The sequence below is a fragment of the Poecilia reticulata genome, chromosome 4 (assembly GCF_904066995.2).
Source record: "Poecilia reticulata chromosome 4, P_reticulata-male-v2, whole genome shotgun sequence".
Lineage (NCBI taxonomy): Eukaryota > Metazoa > Chordata > Actinopteri > Cyprinodontiformes > Poeciliidae > Poecilia > Poecilia reticulata.
In genome coordinates this window covers 15,536,061-15,543,228 of record NC_088833.1, presented here as the reverse complement: position 1 = coordinate 15,543,228, position 7,168 = coordinate 15,536,061, and the positions used below count along the sequence as shown (strand labels likewise).

The following is a 7,168-nucleotide window of genomic DNA, read 5'->3' as shown; positions in this document are numbered from 1 at the left end:
TGAATGAGTGAAAAGTAACAACCAGAAGAGATTTTGAAATGGCACTCAGGTCCAAGGACAGATAGAACTGTTATCTGAGTCATCTGGCAGACATAGAGAAAAAACTAAACTAAAACCTAAACACAACTAAACCCTAAACACTGTCTTCCTAGCTAATATTACCTTATAATACTTTTAAAAGGTTTTTTTTTCTGGTTTTAGCTTTCAAAATCTTGCACGATTAGATTTGACATTGACAAAGTTTTCTACCATAAACATTCTTCGATTTCACTGACATGGTCATCCTGCACTGTTAAGTCACTGAACACATGCTGCTTTCACCCGTTTACCATGCCTGCTTGCCACACTCTGCCATCAGTAGCAAACTCATGATGGGAAATTGGACACGCTTCATAGCTTGCATAGAACTCCATGCGTTCACTTGTACTTGAAATCTAATATTTAGACTGCAAGCAACCATCCAGACGACAAAGAAGTGTAAACAAATTTGACAAGTAAACAATAATTAACACACAGCTTTACTTTTTAATGGAATATGATAGATGTAAGGCAATTGTGATCTAATGTATATTAAAGGTAACTATTTTAAATACATCTTGTTTACAGCAAACAATGGTTTTTATTTAGTAATGTAATTATGTAAACCTCATTACGTGTAAAGTGTTACTCCCCAACCCTGGTGGTAATGCTGTGACATTGTAAGCTTAAGTTACATTAAATACAATGAATAAAAATAATTAAAACATTGAGACATCAAAAAAGGCCACTGACCCAGATGGTGGTCTTATTCACGACATGAAACTCAGTCTTTCACTTCAGACAATTTGTGTAGATTGAAGCGAACATCTGGTGACACTTTGCAGAAACTTGGCGGCACATCTTAAAGCCAAATAGTTTGAAAAGGCTCCGTGGATTTAGATCACTGTACAGATAGAGAATATTTGATTTGTTCAATTTCACCCACATGAAAATCCAAAGAAAAGACCATTTTCAGAATGTCAGTGTTGTGTATCACAGCTATCGCAAAGCTCACATATCCTGCTTCGGGACTCTAAGCATCCTGCGCACACGGCGAAACGGATGATTCCCAGAGATATCCAAGGATATTGAAAACACTCAGCAGATGAAACTACTTGTGACCAATGTGTCATTTTTTTTTTCAATAAGTGTGGTCATGACGGCCACAGGAGGCAGGTTCTGACATCTCTCTGCCAAAGTAGCAATGTGTTCTGCTGACCAGCAAAAGCTTCGTCTCTTGATACGGAGAGATTACTCTGTGGCAATTTGGTAACATCCTGCCCTGCTGACAGGGTCAGTGTAGGAGCAGGTAGACATATGAATTAAATGCAATCTTGGCACTGCTCCATATCATCGGATTTGTACCTAAATTCTACCACATTATTTCAGATAGTATGCTAATTAAGATTAGAATAGATGAGATACAATGTTAAAAGGAGTAGCTAATGGATTGAAAACATACACTTCACTAAATCAGTTTTGTGTTGTTTACCAAAATGACATGTGGTCAGAAAAGATATGGAAAATGTTCAAGACTTTATTAAGCTATTAGGGAAAAAAATTATTTAAAAAAAATACAGACAGAAATAGCCACCTGCAGGTATGTCATCCAAACGATAACATTTCCAGATCGATCAGTTCTGGCAGCAGCTCAGCACTCAGAGTGCGTATCTACTGTTCACAAGGCATTTCTTCTCAGACTGATGGATATACGAGCAGACAGGCAGATGCAGTCATTCTTGGCTCTTCTGTGTAGTTCTCTGTTCCTTAAAAAGAAAAAAGAAAACTAGGCTTATTGCTCTATAAGTGGTACAATCTGCATAAAGTAGATGCTGGACGTCCTGAATTTTTGAGTTGTTTTTATTTTTTTTATCAAAGCTTTGTTATCTTTTATTTGATTTTGTTTTTTGGTAATAAGCTAAAAAAATATATCGTTGACTCAGTTGTCAACGTATGAAGTCTTGCCAAAGCCAATTTTTAACAAATTACTTACTCACCCCTAACCTAGGCAGATCGTGATTGTTTCCAATGACTTTTTGAGTATGCCCCTATTCAGCACAGTCACATAAACATGTTTTATTTAAATGACAAGCAAGGAGAGCACGGAAGGAAGCCATATTCCCCTTACTGCCAGCAGGCAGGCGCGCCACTGACAGATCGTGTCTTGCTGACTAAATTGTGCTTTTTTTTCCAAAAATTGGCAAGCTCTGGTTCACTAGAGGCACACTATGCTGTTGTCAATAACGACGACTGCCTGTGGCTTATTTATTTTCTTATCTGCTTTAATCAGTCTGTGTTGACAGTGACATCTGCGCTCAGCAATATCCAAACGCTACCAGTTGCGATCTACGTACATATTTGTATTGTTTCAGGTCATATGGCTGCAGTGTATAATTGAAGGGTTATGTTTGAAAACACAATAAACCATCTATTTTTTTTATATTATGACAAGTGTTTTTCACAAGGGGAGCCTGTATGCTTTGATCCAGCTTGACCCGCCGAGCACAAAATGCAGGACAAGAACCAGATATTGACAAGCTCATTAAACCTTTAAGAAAATGGCAGGAAGTGCAATTACTTTTAAAGGTTAGGGACCACAGCCGCCTGTGAATAGCTGAAATACTTTAGACCCCATCTGAAAAGCTTATAACTGCCTATTTTAATAGTTTAAATACCAAATATACCTCATGCATTAATACAGTACAAACAGTAGAAACCGTCTTAGCACCACCACATAGGCTAACATCCACAGCCTTCCTTATGTCTGCTCTTGGGGTTACAGTCAATCAGTGCCAAGGAAAATGAACGCTGCCCCAGGATTGGCTGCTTTGCAAATGCCAGCCAGCAGCATGTCAGGTGGCATTGTGCCTGGGTATTTCAGTACCAAAGCTGCTTTTTTTTCCAAATATCTTACATATGCTCTTCAACAAAATCCGTGAGTAGGAACATTATCCCTGAAAAATCTGGAGTTATACCTTCCACAGAAAAATCTGACAACACTGAATTGTGAATAGGTGGGGTTCCATTGTATTAAACACAATCATGTTTACAATGAAAAAGCAAAACAAACTAAAAAAAAGGAGAGGATGTTATGTTAAATCAAATGTATCTTATTTTCCAGGGTTTAGTTTTGCCCCTTATCCTAAATGAGTAATGATTAATTAAAAAAACAAAAATAATGCTAAACTAAAGAACAGAATATCAAGCCTTGAGGAGAAAAGTGTTTGATTGCATGAAACTGTCCAGGGATATTATTTTCTGTAAAACACTGACAGATAAAAAGCTGTTCACTCTAGATGTATAGTTGACGAATGACTGAAAGTTCAACTAAAAAGACTGTGGCCTTTTGCCCTCTGGTCTCTAACTGAACAGATAGCTGGTGGTTCTGGACAGCTCTATGATTGACTGCATCTCCACTGGGGAGCACATTTTTCCACTTTTCTGCCCGGCTCAACTGCCGGGTATGCCGAGAGGCGTTCGCCTGTCTGGAGAGCGACGCCGGACTCGTGGGCAAATCTGTGTGTGTGCCAGCGAACACGTGCGCGTTGTTTTGTGTAGTGTACGTATTTCGTCTGTGTCTACCTCGCTCGCTTGCTGAAACATATCCGTCCAAATTTGACAGCACGGGGGCAGACAGCCATGCTGCAGCATTCTGATCATTTAAATGCTCAGAGGCCTGCTTGAATAGGATAGGTGTAAAAAAAAAAATAAAAAAACAGGGGGAAAAGACACAAAGAGACAAAGATAGAAAGCAGCCTTTCACATGCCCACATATCACATGAGGGACTGCCTGCCACTTTCCTCTGAAAAATAATGCTCACTTGTCAGTCTTCCAAAAGCCAGTCAGATAGCCGCCAGTGCCATGGAGACCTATTGAGGTGTATGCTTTGTTTCATCTGGGGCACGCCTCAGAGGAGACTCAGAACAGTTGTATCTATGAATTGCCTCCAAAATATAGGGTATGAAAGAAGAGGAGCATTTAATATAACCTTTAAGCCGCTGTTGCTCAATTTGCAAAACTAAATATTTTAATTTTTTTTCTTTCACTCTCGAAACTCTTGAAAAAAGCTAAAAGGCTGAATGTAAAAGGCATTTATGCCCCGCAGATATGACTACTTTGTTCGAAGCACTATTTGAACCAATATTCAACAGCACAATTATCCCTGAACCTCTTTTTAAAAAAATTAAGATTTATCACTGCCCTAATTACTTAAATTACTGTCCGATGATAAATCGACCGGCACGCGGTTATGTACACAAAGGCACTGCACTCCTTCTGAAAAAGTAATTCTCTGTAGTCCATAGAACAAACTATAAAGGTGTCAAGTGATTTATCTATGCAGAAATGCAAATAAAGAAAAAAACATACCGAGCAGCTCGGGGCTGAGGTCTGCATATCTGTCCACACAAATATTTCCACGCCGCCTTGTAATACACCTCCTTATTACAATTTCAAAAGTACAACGCTGACCAAAGGAACATCCTCACTTGTATAATTGTGAGAAATATAACTTTGCCATCTGAAAGACTTGTCTTAACTTAAGCTACCAACTAATGACAAGGCTCTCAGAAGTCCAGAGCAGCTAACCGTGCCCGCAGCCTACAGGCAACTGTGTTGAAAGCGATTCTGTCCAAAGCATCCCAGGGGCCAGCTTAAATGAGGAGGTTTATATCAGGGTATCTCGCAGAGAGGCTGAATGTTCTGCAAATTATTCACAGGGATTATAAATCACAGTGGTGTCAGGGTTTCCACTGATGGGAAAGGATGCTTCCTCTTTCCTTAATACAAATGACATGAAAAACAACAGCTGCAGCAATAAAACATGACACTGTAGAAAAAAAGAGGATAAATAAATGCACAAAAACAAAAAAAAACTGAGGCTCATCATTAAACATGCCTGCACTACCTCAATGTCATCTCTGTGGCTGTTGTCTATTTTTTACTCAGCATAACCGCTTTAATTATTGTAGACTTTCTGTGTTCATTTTAACAGATTTCCTTTGAAAACAAGATAAATAGTTTTGAAATCATTGGGAAGTTTAACCCAACGACCTGAAACTGAGCCACTGCTCAAAAACAACTTCCTTGAACCCTGACTAGAATTAGAACAATTTTTGGTTTTAAGCGTTGGCGTTTCTGTGAGTTGCTGTCTGAGATTGACAGGCGTGTTTTCAGCCATTGTAAAATGGATTTTGCAAGGCTGTAATGATCTTTTATATGGAATTAGAATGTACCATACATCCTTGAATTTCTGCAAAATGTAAAAGTCAAACCTCAAACGAACACTTGCAAGCCCTAGTCTCAGTATAGCGGTTACAAAATGATCTCATTGAAGAAAAAAATACTATGCACAGTGAAGACATGCACTAATAATTGGAGAAAATATAGAACATATTTTCCAAAAGCTGGACATTTCTTCAAAACTAATGAATGGGGAAACCAAGAGATTGGGAGAAACACTGAAGAAGCTGTGAGACTTTCCAACTAAACCTCATTTTTGTTGCAGATGAAATATAGCAACTGTTTGCTGTCAACAAGTTCAGTGAAAAACATGAATTAAGGTTTTTGTCATATGGGACCACTGTGAACAGCATGCTGAGTACAAAACCCTGTGGGGTATCTGTACTTTGGTGGGCTACCTGTACACGATGCCACAACTGACTGCTACTGTTTGTTTAGATTTCCAGGTACAGTCAAAGTAAACCAGAGAGAATTTACAGCTGCTGTGGAGCTGCTTTGTTTATTACAGGCATTCTAACATGTTGAAATCTGTCTGAATTTATTGTGAGAAGATTAGCATTTATAAAGACAAACCACCACAAAAGTACTAAAAATACAGTTAAAAGCATGGAAGCTAATTGTTGACTAATTTGGGATATGATTCTGATGCTCCTCTTTGTTTGAAAGACAAGTGTCCCCATTCAATCTTTACAATTTACTATTCTACAGTTTTTCATTATGGCAGCAGGTGTGGTAGTTAACTGTGTTAACACTTGGTAAAGAAAATGCAGTGACTCAGGCTAATGAAGGTAAATCAAAACGACACTCATTTCCAAACCCCACGCCCCATTCAATTTCCTCTGTGAATTGGCCGTGATCTGATCCTCTTTGCATCTGTGACCGGTCTAATCATGCTCATATAACATTCACTCAGTTTTACACGCATACACAGGAGTGTTACCTATAAACACTGCTTATATTTTTGTTGAAGATAACAAAAATTCTTGACAGTCAAAATAAAAATAAAAACCTCTAGCTGACTTGCACTGTTTGTCCATTTATAACTAGTTAAAAAAATGCAAATTGACTGTCCAATTTGACAGCTTGTCAAAGAGAAATATATATATATATTTTAGTAGCAAATGAATTCAAAACCACAAAGCCTCAACAGACAAAAATTTTTCAACTGCAAAAAGGGAATTTTTATTTTCAGGTAGTTATTTCTTCTACTCACCAATTGTGAGATTAGCCTTGGTGTTAATGTAAGAGGTTGCTGCTCACAGGCTCATAATTCCATCCTTGAACATCTTTAGTAAATGGAAATAAGATGAAATAAGGTGTGACTCCATCCTACTTTCTCTAAGTCAGTGTTGTTTTATTACTTTCTCTAGCTTTTTTCACTTTTCTTCTGTTTATTACAAAGAACTTTTAAACACTGTTTTTAAGTAAAATGGGTTTTAATCAATTTTATCAATAGGCATGAAGTTAGAGAGTAGGAAACAGTAAGATACCATAAGGGCACAAGTATAAAATATAACTGGAGCTGTTTTAAAAAAATATCTAGAGCTTTTATTTAGCTGAAATCTTTTTTTGTATTATGCTTTCTCAGTGCCAGAAGACTATTTATAAGAACTCACAGCAGAAGTTACATTTCTCGCACATAAACTTTTTTCAGCTCTTTTTTAATTTTTGATTACATTTATTCTGTAATGACAAAAACTCCATATCCTAACCATCTCACTGTGCTGTTTTCTCACAATGCTTTGCTGTCACAGAACATGATGATCTCTTGTGATTCAGTTTCAAAGTAGAAAATGAGAGCCAGAGCCTTCAGCTGTCAAGCTCCTGTGCTGTGAAAACAAGATCTCAGTTTGGGTTCAAGAAGCAAACACCCTCTCTAGTTGTAAGATTGGGATTAAAATTTCTTTA

General features: G+C 37.7%; 1 long non-coding RNA gene across 1 annotated transcript; it reads right to left on the bottom strand.

The window, feature by feature from the left end:
• Nucleotides 1-1,537: 1,537 nt before the first annotated feature.
• LOC145551454 (uncharacterized) lies at nucleotides 1,538-6,439 on the bottom strand. The gene is made up of 2 exons (XR_014087295.1): nucleotides 4,388-6,439; nucleotides 1,538-1,784 (listed from the first exon to the last, which is right to left on the bottom strand). It is a non-coding gene; the product is annotated as an uncharacterized LOC145551454 (long non-coding RNA).
• Nucleotides 6,440-7,168: the final 729 nt, after the last annotated feature.